The sequence below is a fragment of the Sinohyriopsis cumingii genome, unplaced genomic scaffold (genome assembly GCF_028554795.1).
Source record: "Sinohyriopsis cumingii isolate HCF-2022 unplaced genomic scaffold, ASM2855479v2 utg000233l, whole genome shotgun sequence".
Lineage (NCBI taxonomy): Eukaryota > Metazoa > Mollusca > Bivalvia > Unionida > Unionidae > Sinohyriopsis > Sinohyriopsis cumingii.
In genome coordinates this window covers 732,708-753,146 of record NW_028315880.1, presented here as the reverse complement: position 1 = coordinate 753,146, position 20,439 = coordinate 732,708, and the positions used below count along the sequence as shown (strand labels likewise).

General features: G+C 36.7%; 1 protein-coding gene across 1 annotated transcript in view; it reads right to left on the bottom strand.

The window, feature by feature from the left end:
- Positions 1 to 14,428: 14,428 nt before the first annotated feature.
- LOC149774402 (uncharacterized) overlaps positions 14,429 to 20,439 on the bottom strand; it is a 54,946-nt gene continuing 48,935 nt past the window's right edge. Inside the window, exon 4 of the mRNA XM_089945332.1 lies at positions 14,429 to 14,660. The gene's annotated coding sequence lies outside the window, so the exon portion shown is untranslated. The remainder of the gene's footprint in view (positions 14,661 to 20,439) is intronic.

The window sequence follows — 20,439 nt, the reverse complement described above, 5'->3', positions numbered from 1 at the left end:
GGTTAGTTTATTTCTCTAGAGCGGTCGGCATCCTTCACATGATCTGACTAAATAAGTATGCTTTTAAACTGTATTCGTTCCTCGATTCGCTTTTTCTAAAACGATGACCACGTCAAAGGATGTCGAGGGTATAAACCGAACAGAACTATAAGCTTTCTTACATTAGGAGGCGTTCTATCGGAAGACGTATACACAGGCATCAGAAAAAGATTCTGCAATTCTGTAATTCTTAATCAGATATTCCATACAAACACAAAGATGGTACAAGGAAACTGGACGGGCAACTATTCATTTCGAAAGGACCTTTTTACAGATCCAAACATAAACTTAACCATCGATTCAGCAGCAGTTTCGTCCGCGTTCATAGTTTTCATGACGTTGTGCAATATTGTTGCATTGCCTGCGATGTACAAAACTCGAAGAATTCCAAAGGCCATACGTATTTTTGCTTGCAGTCTCATAGTAAGTGACCTGTTCGAGGAAGTTATTTACATGGTAACTCAATTAATTTTACTCAGTCCAGTAGATGTGGATGGACGGAGCTTACGAAATGTACGACTTACCGCAGTAGAATGTTGCATATTTATCTCTGCCTTGACTACAGTAACGTTGTCATTGGAGAGAGTGTCTGTTCTTTATTTTCAGACTATGTACATGAAATATTCTGGAAAGAAAACGTTTTTAATTTTGAGCTTGCTCATTTGGATTGCGGGTTTTGTGCATGCAACTCTTTTTCGCGAGCTGTTTTCATCAGACGAATGGGTTTCATGTAAAATTTGCGCAGACAGTGGGTTAACTTTCGCAGGAAGGATTATTTTTTGGGCCGGATATACGTTACTCTCACTTGGTATACTTGTGCCCAATCTCTTTATTATGAGGAATGTTAGGTCACACCTTCGTCACATAGCGGCGCTGAATGTAGACAACAACCAGATGATGTCGAACAGATATCAAGTATACAAAAGTAAGTTTTCTTCATCCTTTAGTTATAATAATAATTGTTGTTGTTGTTGTTGTAGGGTTTAACGCCATTTTTCAGCACAAGATAGGCTATACATGGCGGCCAGTATTAATAGTGGAGGAAGAACATGTGAAATCCCCAGAAAGAAGCACCGACCCTCGAGAAGCTATTGACAAGCTTTCTCACATACCCACATTAGCCGAATCCGAGACTCGAACCTACGCAAACAGAGGTGAGACGGCAGTGACCCGTAACGGACAGCGCTTTAGACTACTCGGCCACTCGGGGCCCCTATAATAATAATAATAATAATACAAGTAATGATAATAATTAAAAATAATAGATGTAATATTTATATTTGTTATTTGTAAGGTACCTTTAAATTCATCATCTATCAAATACTAAACGTTCGTTCAATTTTGTAAAATGTAATTCATAGGAATTTACTTTTCTACATCTTGTTTTCTGCAAATGATGACGAATGTATATTTTTGCTTGATATAACTTTCAAGCAATAAAATAACAAATCATTCCATCATTCCATAGTTGAAAAGTCGGAAAAATAATCAGCTAGATTGAGAATATGGTCCTTAAACGATGCTATGAACACTAATAGAAAAAAACATTCCACTCGCTTATATATTTTGCCGGCTCGTGTTCCATGCGCTATAGAAAAACTCAACGATATTCTCATTTTCGTCTATTCCATTTCTTCTTTTATTAAGTTGCCATTATCACGGATTTGCTGCTTTGAAAGTGGTCGTATAAGTAGCTAATACAATCGAATCTCATGCAAAGGCAGCATAATTTGTGTGTAAAAACTAACCAGTCTTACTAATCATGTTATTTTGATAAATAAATAATTTATTCATGCGATCGAATTTCAGTGGACTCAAGACCTTCATAGATCACTTATGTAATAATATATATTTAAAAACTTGGAAATATTACATAAGAAATATGATATAATAAATCTTCTCCAGTGTCATTGTCTAAGTATCATGCGGAAACTGTTCCAAAGAGACACTTTGATGTCGGATAACTGTATATTTCACTCTGGAACTTTTTACCAATGATTCTAATATTCTTACCAGCAGTATTCTAATTCTAGCTTTTTTTCAGGCACCATAACTGTGACTGTAAACGGATTATCGTTCATGCTGCTCAATCTACCCATGATTACGGTGTCACTGATAGTTCATGCTGATACAGAACAGAAGATCAGCGACAAAACAAGAGAAATGGCTTTCACGATTGCTTTCATGTTCATCCATTTACACTGCTTGGTCAACGCGGTGAATTACGTATGGCGGCTTCAAGAGTGTCGACTGATGTTCATAGAAACCTTTCTGTCCTGGATCGGTTATTTTCGGCATAAGGCGGAAGAAATTCGAGCAAGCACATAAACAAAACTTATTGCTACAATTTACTTAGAAAGTTTTTCTTGCAATCTGTCGATGTTAATCTATTTTTATATAAAACAATTTGAAGGCTGTAAAATCGCCTACCGTATATTATTTTATGGCTGTCCGATGGCCATCACGGCCCTAATTGTAATCAAACTGTCCTTTAGACTCACTGTGTAACAGGAATTATAGCCTGACGCACACACGAAGATAAGATAAAAAGCAAAAATGTGGCTTCTGCTGCGACTTTTATGTTCATCCTGGTTCAATGCCTTGCATATACATGAATGCATACGTATATCTCACTCTATATTAAACTCGTGCATTTACTTATGTGCTTGTATTCTGCACGACTTTAATGAATCTTTTGGAAACACAAGCTTATTTTCGCAGTTAGAACTGCGCGAGATTATATGCAACGATTACGTGTTATATCAAATGTTTTGACAAGCTCATTAGATTCGTTAGCATCGGTTTTATGTCATTCATATATTAGAACAAGACGATGTCATACAGATCTTAATGAACTATTAATCCCAAAGACCAAACATATTTGTATTAATTGTTTCAACTTATATAACACATGAAAGTTTGTTTTATGCTAGGCCGTGAAATACTGAAATTTCCAAGTAATAACTGTGATATTGCACTGTTATAAAATGCGATAAATATTTTCACTTCTGTTTGGATAACAATAAACTCGTGAAATTTTAAATTATTCTTAGATGTTTACGTGCGAAAGGATAAATCAGGGCGTGAAAAAAGACTAGAGTTCATATCCATCAAGATCGCCAATATCACATTTGCATAATGTGCTAATTTTCTTTTGAATTTTGGAAAATTATGTAACAGTTTATAATCCACTGGCAATAATCACAAAACACAGCAGAACATCAACAACGAACGGCTGACATCGAGCGGGATCTTGTAAGAAATCTACTTTGTTAGACATGACATCTTGCTAGCCAGTACGCACGAGCGACAAACAGAAATATAATTGCTTGCTACGAGTGGATAACGGATACATTTCATCTTGGGGGTGATAAGCAAAAGTGGTTTTATTCGCGGCTTCAGTTTCATCATGATCCAAACTTAAACTTGGGATGCACTTTGCGCATTTTTATGACGCTGATTTTGAACTGGAATTGAGCTTTTCTGTTGATTTTACCTGATATTCAAACATAGTATCGACTTTCTTTAAAGTTTTGACCTATCCGGTGGCCTAGTGGTTAGAACTTCCTCCTCGGATGGGGGAAGTTGCTGGTTCGAACCCGGGCCAAGTCATATCAACGATTTTAAAACGGATACTAACCGTTTCATTCCCTAGCCGCTCAGCATGACGAAGTTAGTGTTAGGACTCGTCGGACTGGAGTCTTAATAATGTGACTGGTTGGACATGATGATACATGTCTGCGGCATGATGCCCCTGGGCTAACATCACTATAAACTGCCGCAACGCAGACATCGTAGCGATATTGCTAAAGCTTCTTTAAAATTTAAAATCAAATACACGTTTGGTTCAATCGTTTTAGAGCCTACGTAAATTGTTGCTTTCACGGACAAACCCTATATTTTGAACGTTAAATACGTAGAGTTGTTAACATTCATAGTCCACTGTTAAGACACTTTAGTCCTAAACATACAAAAACATTAATTGCCTTGCTCTTTACAACTCACCACATATATTCACGAGACTATTACATATCAATTAAGTGTTCTTCACATACGTTTCAACGATGATATCAAACCTTAAGGAAAAATATATAGGTAAGAAATTTGGCTAAGCTTTTTAAGGTGAAACATAATAAATAACAGACTTGAGTTTAAAAAACAAAACAGATATGATTTAGTGATTATCATGCTGTACCCAGTCACATTATCCTGACACTAGGCTAACCAGTCCTAACACCAACCTCTTAATAATGAGCGCACAGGGAGGCAGCTGTTAGTACATTTTTAATAGTCTTTGGTATGACTCGGCCGGGATCCGAACCCGCGATTTCCCGCTTCCGATGCAGACGGTCTACCACTTAGACCACAGGAGCGCTATTCAAGATTTAAGAGTGTGATGCATACTTACTTGGTAACAGGGTGTTGCATCATGCTGAGACACAAGTGATACAATATTAGGGTTTAGTAATAAGCTCTTTCGATATTCATTGTTAAACTAACACTTTTATTAAATTTATTTATTGTTGTAATTCTTCTGATAGTTGAATTGGAGAAACTTTATAATGAACTTTGTTATAAAATTAATACGATGAAATTATAAAACACATAAATAAAAACATAACGAAATCTAATATATTAACTAGTGTTTGGATATAAAAATTCGAAGTAATGACACTATCTAAATTTATGTTCTAATTATAAAGGTGAGCTGTACATTGAATATATTTGTTAATGAACATTACAGGGTACCCACTCAGACTAATCCCATTGCATCTATGCAGTTTCTCAGTGTGATTATATATTGCCAATTTGTATTCTAATTTTGGAATGCTGTTGATAACTGGAAAGCTGCTTTTTTACGCGCTTGGCGGCTTCAAATAGTTTACCAGTTAGCGCATATTTATAATTGGATTAAGCTAATACTAAATCTAAATCCGGGCTGTAAGGAGGGTGTGGCAAGGTTTTGATGATGTGCTCCTTCAAGATAGATACTTCCGGTATGAATGAGCGGAGGGATGGTTCAGTTGTGTTCCATAACGTTTAACAGCACTGTCAAGACTTCAAATTTTGAAACTACTGAAGTCACATACAGGTACCTGGATGACTGCGCTTTTGCATCGATAAATGACTCATATCAAACTCTCATGCTAGTCCGTCTACGTCAAGCAATACATGTTTTCTACTATTTGTATCTGATCCATTCATAATTCGTTTCTCGCGAGCTTGGTTTAAACGAATAAATCCATAATTTCATTCAAACGGACCTCAATACTCTTTTCACGTCTGGGGGGTTGGGGTTGGCTTGTAACAAGGCTGAAACCGCATGGTTATGGATTAGGTGAACACTGAGCGCAGAGAGAGGCAGCTGTTAGTCTTGTCTTGCTCTTTAAAACTCACTAGATGTATACACGAGACTTGTACATATAAATTAGGTGTCCTTCACGTAAATTTCAATGTTAGTGAATGAGGAGTTACTGATAATGAATTAAACGAGACCTATAAATCCCCACCACAAATACTACCTGTAATGGAATAATAAAATTTACATAAATGAAAACAAGATTGCAAACAAAAACACTATTAAAAACGTAAAATCAGGACACAATGTTTATTCCTTTACATAAAGTGTTATTATTTTTTTCCGGGATGTAATTAAACAGTATTGGCATACACAGACATGTTATCAAGAAACTATCAGCACCAAAGCTGACCTAGACACATCTGCCAGTGTATACAACAGTTTACTGGATGATATTTTAATATGCTAAATAAAACAGACATTGTCTTATACAACTACGCTTAGATTTGCATTGACGATAATGCGAACATGATTTTAATAGCTATCTGCATGGTTCAAGTTCCAAAGTTCACAGATGAAAATTCAAACTTCACAGTTGAAATTCACATCCTTTGAACAAATTTTGGCTAGGACTGCTCCACCCTCTTTCCAAGCTTATCGGTTCATTGGATATGCAAAGCCGGTATTTTCCGGATATCAATGTACACCGCATCTATTTATATTTATATGGTAATGAGCCATCAGTCCGATTACTGATTCTCCTAGTCACACCACTCAACACCCATCTAGCAACGTATCATGTCGTTATGATCTCTACCATGAAAATTTTGGTCTGTGCCAAGTATGCTGCTATTTTGCCAACAATGTTGCGATTTTGCCAACAATGTTGCTATTTTGCCAACAATGTTGCGATTTTGCCAATTACATTACCCTGTTGTCAGTTATTTTGTCCAATTGCCAACTATGAAACTCTGTTTAGAGCCATGTTGCCTTTTCGGTAACCATGTTGCCCAGTTGCCACCTATATTGAATTTTTGTCAATTATGAAGCCCTGAAGACAAGACCGGTGAAATGTGACAAGACGAAACAATTTTTATTTTCCAGCAGAATTAACAGAATGCACGATGTGAAACCTTTAAGAAAAAGCATACCATTAATACCATAGCTAACTTGGCACTTTTATACATTACTTATGCAGTAATATTGAAAAATGCTAATGTGTGCTTAATTCAGCTTTATAATTCATCATCAGTCCCGTAGTCTGGAAGACCGTTGGGACACCACACCGCACAAGACCTAACAACCAGCTTGCTCCATTACTCTCGATTTTCCGTCTTTCTCAGTGAGTCGTTCAGTGTCAAGCCTGTCCACTCTCGAATGTTATCTTCCCACCTATTTATTTGCCTGCCTCTCTTTATTCTTCCTTGTACAGTGCTTGGAGGATTGTCTTGGCATGCCCATGCCACTGCAGTTTACGTTTCTTCAGTGTGATCAGGAAGTCATCGTGAGGCCCAATGGCTTGTCTTATCCTTTGCCGTATTTCTTCATTGGTGATATGGTCTTTGTATGTGATGCTGAGGATCTTTCAGAAACATTTCATCTCCGCTCTTATGGTCCATAATTCGCAGGCAAAGAGAAATAAGGAGATCACCTGTGAGTGCAAGAGTCTGACTTTTGAGCTGAGTACACTGTTCTTGTCCATCCAGATGGGCTTCAGTTTTGTCAGCGCTGCTGTTGTCTGTGCAATCCTTGAGAGTATTTCAGGCTTGGATCCTTCGTCTGTTACAGTTGCCCCCAAATACTTGAAGCTGTGGACTGTTTTTAGCTTTGTACCTTGGACCCTGATGTCAGTGTTGGTGCCCTTGATGTTCTTGTTCATCATGTTGGTCTTCTCTGCACTAATTTCCATGCCATATGCTTCAGAGGGTTTGTCAAGGTTCTCTACTAAGCTAGCTAATTCTAACCCATTTCCTGCTTGTCCATCAATGTCATCAACAAAACGTAAGTTGGTGATTGTTCTGCCTCCGATGTTGACTTTATAATTAGAAACGGTATTTGATGACATTGTTGTGTGTGGTCATTCGGAGGATGGCATTTCTTTTCTTAAATGGTTTTTTGCATGCAACATAAATCTCTTTTGAAATTCAAAGCATTTGCTGTCTCAGTGAAAACTTGGTATCCAAGCGTCAACTAATTTGCGTTCACATCACGTGGTATACAGTCTAATAAATTTCACGCAGATACACGCATTCGTAAACATCATATTTGAAGTCCAGTAATAACATTCCTTAATTGGAAATATCTGATCTTTGCTACAAGCTGGTCGTGAAAATTCCAATAGCTTTATACAAAATTGAACTATAAAAGTGTTACATCTTGTCGTATTCTAACAGTAGAACAGGTTTCTTTCTTCACCAGATAATTAAAGCTATGTGGTTAAAATGGTATGGTTTCTTGGTAATAATTTTACGTTTCATCAGCCTGTTCTTAAAATAAGATAAACTATGTGGTGTTGAAGTCATTGACTGGACATACACACATTTGTTTCTATTTTCTAAATATTTTTGATACGATGCATGTATGGGTATATTAAATATTCTTAATTGAACATTTGAATTAAGAAGACCGGATGTCACATGAAACTCCAAGAGCAACTATTACATGATTAAATACAGCTTCATGGAAGGTGATATATTCGGTGCAGTAGATTTGCAGAGGTGCAGGATATGAAAATGTGAGACCTATTGCAGAAGAACGCTCTGTAACAGTATCTCGCATGTCTACAGTCATGCGTTAATTCGAGATAATGACGGGTGTTTATTTTCCAGCCATGTACATGACGTATTCCGCAAGCAAAATAAATTCTAATTTTGTGTCCCCTAAGTTGGACTTTTTGCTTTGGTCTAATGTTTCGTTTCATTTCATATGTGTTTATCAGATGAATGGGTCGCATGTGAAATTTATATTGAATGCGGGTTCCCTTTTGCAGAACGATGATTTTCTTCGTCGGATAGTGCCTGCATTGACTTGGTGTACTTTTGTCTAATTTCCTCTTCCAGAAGAATATTACGCCACACTTGAATCTTATACAGGTGCCGATTTATGGAGAGTAATAGCGTGTGTGTGTGTGTGTATTGGATTTTTAAAGTACCTTATACACTTTTTCAATCATATCGCTACTATGTCTGCAGTATGATAGTTTATAGTGATGACCAGTCCTAACACTAACCACTTAATGCTGAGTGCTGAGGGAAGTAGCAGTAGGTACAATTTTTTTAAGTCTTTCGCATGACTCGGCCGGGTTCGAACCCGCGACCTCCTGCATCCGAGGCGGACGGTCTAACCAGTAGACCACCGGGCGATCGGCAAGTAATAGATGACTACTCATAGATATGCTGTCTGCAAAGTACTTGACTTGCTTCTCATACAATAAGACGGAAATGATCTAATATGGTAGTCAATGCTGATCTTATCGGGTATCGTTTGGCATGAGTTTTGTTCCCGACGTATAAAACAGACAACCAGTGTATACACTTAAAAGAAAAGAAAACAAACAGCAAACGCACCAGAGAAATATGTATGCTATGAATCATAGCATGCGACTTTTGTTTCAGGTACCTTAGCTTGGGCTATAAACATACCGTCGTACTTGTTGCATAAACTGAAAATGATTATTGCAATTATTGTGTCACTGGTTTTTCATACTGATATGCAACAAATATTCGGCCAGAAAAAAAAATGCCTTTGTAAGTATATTTCATATTGATCCATTTCCATTGCTTGGTCAACGCCGTGAATTACATCCGACGGTTCCAAGATGTTCTGCCTAACTCTAACCCTAAACCCTAACACTAAATCTAATCAATCAATGAGGCGCATAATGGTACAATGTGTGTTGGTCAATGTTCCTGGAGCAATAGGTTCCAAAACCAGGAAGAAAGAAATAAGAGGAAACGTTGGCAAAAACTGTTCTCTATAATTGCTCATGAATACGTGTTTGTATTCTGTAGATAATCATAGCCTGCATTTGTAAAACTATGAAGACCGTTAGATTTGTGTTAACGATGTATGATGTCCTCGATATTCCTGAGGTCGCAGTTTTGTGATATTATTCAACATTCCCTTAGACTCATAGTTTCACTTCTTCCTGTCGGATGCTCATTCAATGATAACTGCTAAAACAGAAATCACTGTTTTCATTGTAGTGTTAATGACAATGCATTTTAGATATTGCGTCGTCTCCTTGGTATATAATTATACTTGTTCCAAAGAGTTTCCAATGATATTCATAAATATGTCGCTGTCCTGGAGCAATTATTTCTGGAAAGGTAGAATAAAAAGGAGGCATGTACAGGAAACGGATTCACATGGAAGTGTTGATATTTCCAGTGGAAATGTGTTCCATATTAGCTCTTCCTATCCATTAAGTGTCACTACTACACAGGTCTGCTGTAATGTACTAGACTCTTGTGTTCCTCAGACAACGTAACTTTGAGCACATACGTTTCTTCAGAGAATGAAAATGTTTATATTTATGCAAGTGCATCTATGTTCTTCTAACATAATCATGCTTAAGGTTGCATTTATTACTTCGCAATCCTTCCTTTCGGTACTAGGACAAAATGGTAGCGGACAAAATGGAACGGACAAAATGGTATGGACAAAATGTTAAGTGGACATAATGGTATTGGACAAATTGGTATGGATAAAATGGTGCGGACAAAATGGTATGGATAAAATGGTATGGGACAAAATGGTACTAGGATTAATTGGTATAGACAAAATGGTATAGTTAAAATGTTGCAGACATAATGGTATGGGACAAAACAGGATAAAATGATGCATATATTAGAATTTCGAATGCTAATGAAAATAATAATTACCTAAAATCATAATAAAATTTAATTTTTATACACATATTAAAATATTCACGCGTCTATAAACTAACTGAAAAAGATATCAATACAAATGATTTTTATTAAATTCGTGTAACGTCGGAAATGTTAATTGTATTTTATTTTAAAAAAATAAAGTGAAACTGCAAATAACTTATATCGAATATTTCAAAATGCAACGATACCAAATAGTATTTCAATGCAATTTTAATGACTGTTTTTCTTTTACATACCCTTAATTTTTGGTGTCCCGTCGTTTGCACTCATGTCAAAAACGCGCCGACAATATATTGCAGCAATTGTGACATTTGCGATTAGCGGAAAAGTGACGCACTAGAAAGCCTGGTAAGACTTACGAGACCTGTGTATACTGCGTATATTTGGTGACATTCTGCCGCGCAAAATTTTCACAACTCGTACGAGTGATATTTTCCGAACTGCGCGAGTTGAACCTAAAATATAGCCAATCTGGTGTCAGACAAAGCTGACAGTTTAGAGTAAAATAAACTAAATTGCAGTTTGAGTTAGAACAGTATTGTACGGCATATAGAGTTTATCGATCAAAGTATCAAAGTCAACTGCGCGCTAACGTCTGGGGTGCCTTATTTTTTGTAGTTTGAATCTAAAGCTGAAAACAGTTGCATATCATTTTAAGAGGACTTTATTGTCTTGATTATTTTTATTTCAAACTTGTAAAAAATAATCATCATGTTAGAATATGTTACTACTCAAAAAGGGACTCGCAAAAAAGGGACTGGGAACAACAACCGGAAAGAAGAAGAAAACATATGTTCGCATCAACGAAGCACTTCACACCATAGTGGTCGATTACAATAACCGGGATCCGGTTACATATTTGGGAGATATTGCTAGAGTGCTCAATATAAATGTTATCTGACTGCGACTAGGTTAAAAGGTTTGACCTCATATGATAAATTTTATTTGAGTATGCCTTGGATGTGTGACATTTTTTAGTTTATTTTTTCTATTTCTAAATTATATTGTATAGTAGTCAGAGGTGTTGTACTTGTCTTTTGTCATGTAGCTTTGTAGTTTGCGCTTTATTTTTCTTGAATTGCTTTTTATTTTAAAATTGTTTGTATAGGTAATTATTATAAATCATCCATGGTCAGTTCACAATAGCAGCCTATTAATGTTATTTAGTAAAAACTTGTCTGTTTCTTTTACATTTCGTAATAATAAAATTGTAGTCGTACCATTTTGTTTGTACCATTTAATCCTAATACCATTTTGTCCCATACCATTTTGTCCGTACCATTTTGTCGGCACCATTTTATCCATACCAATTTGTCCAGTATCATTATGTCCACTTAACATTTTGTCCATACCATTTTGTCCGCTACCATTTTGTCCGGCCACCTTCCTTTCCGTTGTGCTCAACGAGAGGATGCCGTTTCGTTGCTTATAATTGATTCTGCTTGTGCAACTTAAAAATCTAATCTACTGCATTTTGAAATTCAAAGCATGTACTGCGCCACAGGAAACCTCGTTAAGCAAGTGTAAAATAATTTGGTTTAACTTGTAAAATAATCTATGGTGTTGCAAATAGATAGATACGTTCTTTAAAAAGTTAATTAATAACATTATTTGAAAGGAATAATCTGGTTTAGTGAAAAACTAATTTCCCTTTACAAAACTTAAAGAATAGAATGTGGTATTCTGCCGTACTTTGATATATCGCTATAGTGAGGGTTTCTATCTTCCAACCCTTGAACCTTCTTCAGCATTCACGTCATATGGTTAAAGAACGGTGTTGTTTCTCAAAAATATGTTTGTTTTATTAATTTTTCTTAACGCTAGAAATACCATATGATATTCAAGACATAAACCGAACCGAAAACACGTTTTCCTTTTATCCTATCACGTAAAGATATGCATCTTCATACGAGAATGGTGTTATTACAGACACAACTGGCTTGTTAAGTTTATTGTTTGGTTCCACACGTATACTCGAATATATACAGACATAGGCACACAACAATAACGTATACGCTGATATAGAGGTGAGAGAGATTAAAGACTGGCGGAGGAGGCCAAAAAAAAAAAACATTTTAAAACATTTTTGTGACAACTTGCATAGGCATTTTGTTGGTCGCCAATCAGGTACAATAGAGTTATCATTAAGAGTTAAGTTAGATGTACACTTAGTCAACACTTTTTATCCTGTGCTTTACGTACAATTTTCAATTTTCAAGCCTATATGTTTAGGCTGTACAAAAAAGAGTTCAATACAGAATAATATTTATTTCATTTTAATGTTTCATTCAAGTGGGCATATAGTTCCAGTAATGGTGTTCCTGTTGTATGAATACCCTTCGACCGTGTCTGATTTGAATTATGGGGAACCTGTAAAAGACAGAAAAGGAAAAAACAATTTTATAATTAGCTCAAAGTATTCAGTGTCTTAACATTTAAGCTTTTTTCTTAGAAGCAAAGTAAATTATTGGATATGTTCGGCGCATATATTTCAGGTATTTCCCCAACCAAACCAAACTCATCAAAAGTCCGTCCACTGTGCCTTGTGTATACATTATACCTTTATTTTAATTATCCTTATAGTAAATATAACGAAAAAGTAATAACCGAATACACAAATAGATGCATACATACGCGCAGAAACATAATTGAATATTTTCGAAACGAACCCCTACATTTCGTTTTCCCTTTAAAACGATAACTTAATAGAGAGTAAAATGTATTCCATACTTATATAATATACAGATATGTAAAAAGAAATGTGTATAACCACTGGTTATGTTTAATTCAGAACTGGGTTTGTTAATATCTTGATTTCGTCTAATAAACAGCGATCATTTAACACAAATGGCAAATAATGTCCATTGGCATTTTTTTTTTTTTGTCTTCATTTTGTGCCAATGATATTAACGGCTGCATTACTGCATCGATGAAAAGAACTTCCTCAATTTATCAAAATTTTAGGAACAATCTTAGCTTGTACAACTAATTCTTCAAGTGCGTATTTTGTCAAGTTAATTGTTTTCACACGAACATTAACGGATTTGTATTTTTGTAGCACATGGATGTCGTAAACAGCGTTGTGGTGGTGGGGTATGTAAATTCGATTGTAATGTCGCTGTCGATAGTCAGCTTATTTGGATTTGCAAGCAACACTCATCATCGCCCGATTTCTCCATCGTTTTCGGACATGTTTATGATAGATTTGAAAGCTATAATCACTCCATAAACAAGTCATTTATTATATTTAACCAGGAGTTTATCCTAAATAGGTGACTGTCGTTGAGTGTAACAATAATATGATATAATATTGAGACAGAATATCTAACAATAAAAGTTAATGCTGGTTCATTAACTAATTATTTGCAGCGTTCGTGTGGAAAACTAAGTAGAAAAGTTAATGATTGAATACTTGAAGTCTACGTTGTCTCGTTTTAAATTAGTTTCTTCTGCATTTGTAATGTTCAAACTTCTTGAACAAATAAGTGTCTTTACACATGTTATGATCTGTTCATCTGTTCATCCTGATTTGTTTTGGGGAGAGGGGGATTGATATATTAAGAGCAAAAGAAAAAATGATTACTTTCGTAAAATGTTTTCTTAATAACATGATTCCATGTGGAGCATTCTCTTCAGAGTCAGTGTTTTGATTAGAGTGCAACTACACTGGTTATTACGTTATAATTCCCTTTGGAATTAAATCCGAGAAGGATAAAATGTATTTAAATCCCTGCTTAACGTGCAAGCCCACTGGATATCCATTTACAAATGGAACAATGGAATTATAAATTGGAACCTATATAAAAACAGATAAGAAAGACTTTGTCTCTGGATGACTGCATGTCATAAATATGAAATATGTTACAGACAAGCCAATCTTTAAAGATTGTTTTATTTCCAGTTGATTCGTACCAATTTAGCATTCACAAAGAACATATATATTTTATGTTAATAGACACTATAATGCTAAGATTTTTAATTAACAAAACCTTACAAGCATTCGCATGTATACTGGATATTAGTACATGTATAAGGCTACCTTTTATGAGAACATGCATTCAAGAGCAAAAACGAGAATAAATACCATAGGGATAAGGCAATGAGCTTTCAAGGTGTGATTAGGCCTACCTTCAAATCAGGCTTGATATCGACTCTTAATAAGTAACTTAAGAAAGGAATAATGAAACGTCTTACGGCCAAAAATGAACCATAGAATGGAAGAAGCCACCAAAAGAAACGGGAAGATTGACCCCAAGAAGGTCCCTGGTGCATTGTCTTCTGGTTTTCCAAATGAAACAGTTCTACTCGGAGAGTTGATAGGTGAACTGTGGAACGATGTATTGGATGCGCCTGATGCATTGAACGAGCTGGACGTTACACCCATTTTCGCCGATAATGATCTTTACAAGCGGTAGGTCTAGCGACAGCAGCTAGAAATAAAAGACATTATATATATATATATATATATATATATATATATATATATATATATATATATATATATATATATATATATATATATATATATATATATATATATATGTGTGTGTGTGTGTGTGTGTGTGTGTGTGTGTGTGTGTTCATGAGAGAGTGTGAGTCTGTGTCTGACTTTCTGTTGGTGTAAGAGAGATGGACATGAGAAAGCGTCCATTCCAGCACTATGACATCATCGTCGAAAACTGAAAGGTCCCGTGATTCGATTTGTAACAGCAATACGTTATTGCATCAGATATTAAATTTCGATCTTTCTTAATATTTACAATATCTGCCTGAGAATAACTGCAATATATTCAGAAATGATTGCACCATAACAATCTCAAATTTAAAGATTAATCCAGAGTTGGCATTCTTCCGGTTATGTATGACGAACGTACCAAACCGCTCCGGATGCTGGAGGTCGTGGGTTCGTTCTATGGCCGAGTCATGCCCAAGTCTTACAGATATTAAGAGGTTAGTGTTAGGTTTTGTCGGCCTGGTGTCAGGATAATGTGATTGGGTGGGACATCATGCTACATGTCTGCGGCATGATACATCAGTGCTAGACATCACTATAAACTGCCACACTGCAGACATCGTAGAGGTATGGATGAAAAATTGGTAAAGCTACTTTAAAAATACACACACACACAAACACACTAACGTACCATGTCATGACTGAATATCGTCCCAGTGGACTTGTGTGTGTATGTGTGTGTGTGTGTGTGTCTTTCTGTGAGTACAAAACTAATGGCTGAGATACGAATTGTATTCCTAAATTCAGTGCTAAGCAAAGTCTTTGTTAATGGCAGAAAAGACGCTTATAAAGACCAAACAAACAACATGTAATATAGTCATGAATATGGTGATAAGTACATTAAAGTACAAAGAAACTACCTTAAAAAATGATAAACGTTAGAATAGAAACTGTATCGTTTGTGTCCTGATCTGAATTTAATTGAATATTTTCCTGCTACACGCATGAAGAATTTGACTGGCAGTCTCGCATGACCAGTTGAAACGCTTCTTCGTGTCCTCATTTCGAGGAAACGGTTGGTGTCAGAAACAACATAATTATATTGCACATATTTTGCAAGTTTTAATTATCCAAAATTGCAAGGTTAAAGGTTTGACGTTTTCAAAATTGCAAGATTTAAAGTCTGAATATTAACAATTTGTAAATGAACGTTTAATTGCTTGTATGATCGAACAGTGACATAATCACCGTGTACAATCTTCGCGGTGACATTAAATAAAAGTTGTTGTTGTTGTTGTTGTTGTAGGGTTTAAACCCATTTTTCAGCACACGATAGGCTATACATGGCGGCCAGTATTAATGGTGGAGGAAGAACCCGGGAAAACCCCGGAAACAACCACCGACCCACGAGAAGCTACTGGCAAGCTTTCTCACATACCCACATTAGCCGATTAAATAAAAGTAATGAATGTGTTCATTGCATGACAGGGACAATGATAGCGTAGAATAATCCTCGGATTGAATCCAGAAAAATGAGAAACCAATCCTCTTCAAGTGAGATTTGTTTGTCTTTGCCACTCTATTGGAGGGAAGCAAAGATTGTATCTGCCAGTCATTCTCTTTATTTGCATAGTAACACAATCTGACATCAAGCTTCTGTTGTGCAAGCGGAAAAGCCCGCTTTAATAATATGTCATTCGTTATATTCCTTGAAATGTACATACAAGACTAGATCTGCTGTATTGGGTTGTCCTTAGGCCGGACGTCGTATTCTTATTGCCAATCGAAATCTTAACAACGCCACTAAACTAGACTATATCTTCAAAATGACTTATTGTTACGAATGAATTTCCGGTACTGAATGTGCTGATAGATTATCTACAGGCTTGATAGTAGTGAATAGGGACACTCTAGGACTAGGGGACTTCCATGTTAAAAAGGGTATATCCACTCTGGGGACTATGTAAAATTTAACATAGGAGAAAAAAATATCCATTCTGGGGACTATGTAATTTAACATGGGAGAAAAAAATATCCATTCTATGGACAAGGGGAATTAAACATGGAAATAGAGTTTGGGCCTGTCTAGGGACAAGGGGAATGGAACATGGGAATACTGTGTGGGCCTATCTAGGGACAAGGGGAAATGGAACAGGGTCGGGACCCTATTTTAATACGGTCCCGACCTGATGGGTCTTTGGAAAGGGAACAGGCAAAACATTGAAACAGGGAGGGGGTCTCTATTTTTTTTAAAATAAATAAAATAAAAAAATGGGCTAGGCAATTGAAAGTCAAGATCTTTTCGAGACCTATGAGTGGCCCTGAAAAGGGCCTTTGGTTTCATCATCATCTTCTTCTTTTATTTCCTCCACTGCTTCCACCAAGTTCTCACTTTTGCCAGTATTCCTTTCTTCATCTTCTCCTTCTCTGGCATCCAGACTGGATGACCTATTGCTCGGAATTTCTCCTGTATTATGATCCAATTGTTGTTGAGTTTGTCAAAGGCCTCTTTTTTCTTTAAGTTTTCCTTATCCTTTCGTTCTTTATTCCACTTGTCTTTGATCTTCTTTACTTCTTCCTCCATTACTTTTCTCATAAGTTCTTCCGATTTCTTAAGCTGGTCCAGGCCGTTTTTGACAAAGGACCACTCTGTCCATTCCATTACGTCTTCCAAAAAGCACCTTACTTCTATCACATTATCCATGGCTTCCTTTAAGATACCAATCTTTACATACTCTGGATCTATAAAGCCTCTTAGTCTTTTTACTTTTTCTTCTATCATCTCTTTCACCAGATCCATAGCTAATTTCAGGTTGGTCACTTGCCTTCTGACAAAATCCCGGGTAACTTCATGCTTCCATTCTCGTTCAATCCTTTCCACTACATAAGCTCCATCTACCATCCAATACCAAATGTCCTTCAACTGGTTAAACAATTCTGTTACAGCTACCATCTTCCTTGTCTTTATTCCGTAGAATGGTTCGAACATCAAACCTTGTGGGTTCTTATAGTTAAAGCGCGGACGTGAAGGAAAACATCCCCCTAAGACATAAAATTTATATTATCTAGATCATTACTTAAAACGCGCGGACGTGAAGGAAAACATCCCTACTTTTCTCATTTCATATTATCTACTATCCACATACGTGAAGCAGCAATAAACAAACCCCAAATCTACTATCCACACACGCAAAGCATTAAAATGAAACCCTAATCTACTATCCACACAAACCAACTTAAGCTCTTGCATAACCCAATAATCTACTATACACACAAACGTACGTGAGCGCTTACACACACACACACACACACACACACACACACACACACACACACACAAAATTTAAAAAAAGAGTCAGTGTTTATATTCACACTACTCTACATACACACATTGGCAAATCGATTACTATTTCTTTTCTAGAGTATTGGGTAGCCCTGAAAAGGGCTGTTTGTTTTTGAACTCTAGTGACACCTGGTTAATGATGGCACCTTCCGGGCCTGGCACCACACACACATCTTCTTCCCCAGTCTCCTTTTACTTTTTTTCTTGGGAGTGCAGAGGCGGGATGATTGGCTTCAGCACCCCAATCCTCTGTCTCTGGAATTTTATACAACATCCTCTCTCCTATTTTCTTTTCCTCCTCTTCCCTCTGTCTTCTCTCCCCCTCTTCTTTCTTTATCCTTGCCTCTTCTATGATGGCCTCTGCAGCCAGCTCATTCACTATACACCTGGCATATTCCAGGTGTACATGAAGTTCAAGCAGTTTTGCTAGTCTGGTGTTCATTCTCTTGATCAATTGACAAGGGTAGCTAGACTGCCGAGCGATTTTCAATTTATACTAAAAGCGCGGACGTGAAGGAAAAGATCCCATAAAACAAAATTTATATTGCCTAGATCATGACCAAACAACGCGCGGACCTAAAAGAAACACTCACTCAACTTTTTTACTACCCATTACTATTTTAAAAATTGTCATTAAAAATAATATACTATCCACATACGCGGAGCAGCAATAAATAAACCCCAAATCTACTATTCCCACACGTCAAACATCAAAAAACATTATCTACTATCCACACAAACGTACGTGAATGCTTACAAACACAAACACATACAATCACACCAGAAAAGAATGAGTGTTTATATTCACACTACTCTACATACACACATTGGCAAATCGATTGTTATTTCTTTTCCAGAGATTTGGGTAGCCCTGAAAAGGGCTGTTTTTTTTTTTTTTTGCTTGCGGGAAGTTGAAGCTAAGGCGATCATTTAGTTTCTAAGAATGCGACGTCCTCTAACGATAGACTTTCTGACGATAGGTCTGCTTCTTCGGAAAGAGAAGAAGAACTCTTTGGTATCGATACGACAATCGACAAAGCCTCTGTCAGGTTCAAGTTGCTGCTGCTGTTGTTGTTGCTGTTGCTGCTCTCTCTGCTGTTTCTGAAGTCTGTACTTTTATGTCCATTCTTCTTTCTCCCTGTTCATTTCTTCTCTGAAGAGCTTTTCTATCAGGTCTTCAGTGACTTTTAACATTCTCACATTCTCTATCTCTTCTGGCTTCGGTATCAGACTGTGTCTGACCCTATGCAAATTCACGTAGGCTTCGTTTAGCTTAGCTAGTTTGGAGCACATCTTCGTAGGAGGATGAGTCGACAGTGGATGGTTAGACTGGAAACTACCCCTGTTTTAAAGTCAAAGCGCGGACGTGAAGGAAAACATCCCTACACGGTTTTCGAGCCGGAACGTTCAATGAGTGTCATGAGAGAGATAGAGAGAAGTCAAAGCGCATGAATCAAAATTCTTATAGCCAAACAAACCACAAAGGCATTTTTTTCAAAACACAACATTTTTTATTCAAAATCACTTAACACTAACAAACAACTCTAACATTTTTAACAATAATCCAACAATATAACATCAAACATTTTTTTCAAATACCAAACATTTTTTTTTCACCTCACATTATTTTGGACAGGGCTGACAACATTGTGAATGAAATTGTGATTTCCACTGTTGGAAGTCATTAGGCCATTGATGGACACTACGTTTCCTAGCTTGAGACAAAACATAAGCATACTGGTCACAAAACCATCGATCTACTTTCATATCGTTTCTAGAAGAAGAACGAGGATCAAAATAAGTTACTAAATGTTCTAAGGAATAGCCCAGGCTGCGATGATGCAGAAAATACACGCAATATTGTCCACACACCAAGGAATCTGTGCCTTGTAATTTGACATTATTGAATCGGGTGGTCTGAGCATTTCTTCTCATAAAGTCAATGATATCGTCTTCCAAAGGAGGCAATCCATACGAATCGAAATATTCCACACATCCTTCTTGAGGAAAGTAGACGGCTACCCAGTGGGTTCCTGGGAGATGACTGTTGTCCGTGTTGATCACATAAGCTTGATGGTCTTGAGGTTTGCGATGAGGGAGTTCATCTTTAGCACAGACGACAGGATTCCAAGAAGCAGTGTACGAACTGTGGTTCAAAAGGTAATAACGTTCCCAGGTATCCATGTTTTTGTGTTGTTTTTTTTTCTTCACAGGTAATAATAAGTCATCAATTTAATCCTGACTTTTTGCTTGAAAATGTCTGACAAATAACCGTTTCTTCGCTTCGTCTCCCCACTCTGATTCAGGAGAGCTTCGATACGATGGATCTCTTGAGTGGTTAATGGTGGACAAGAATGTTCACGCAAGTCTTTATACCACTGGTGCAACACGACTTCGTCCTAGATGAGACTCC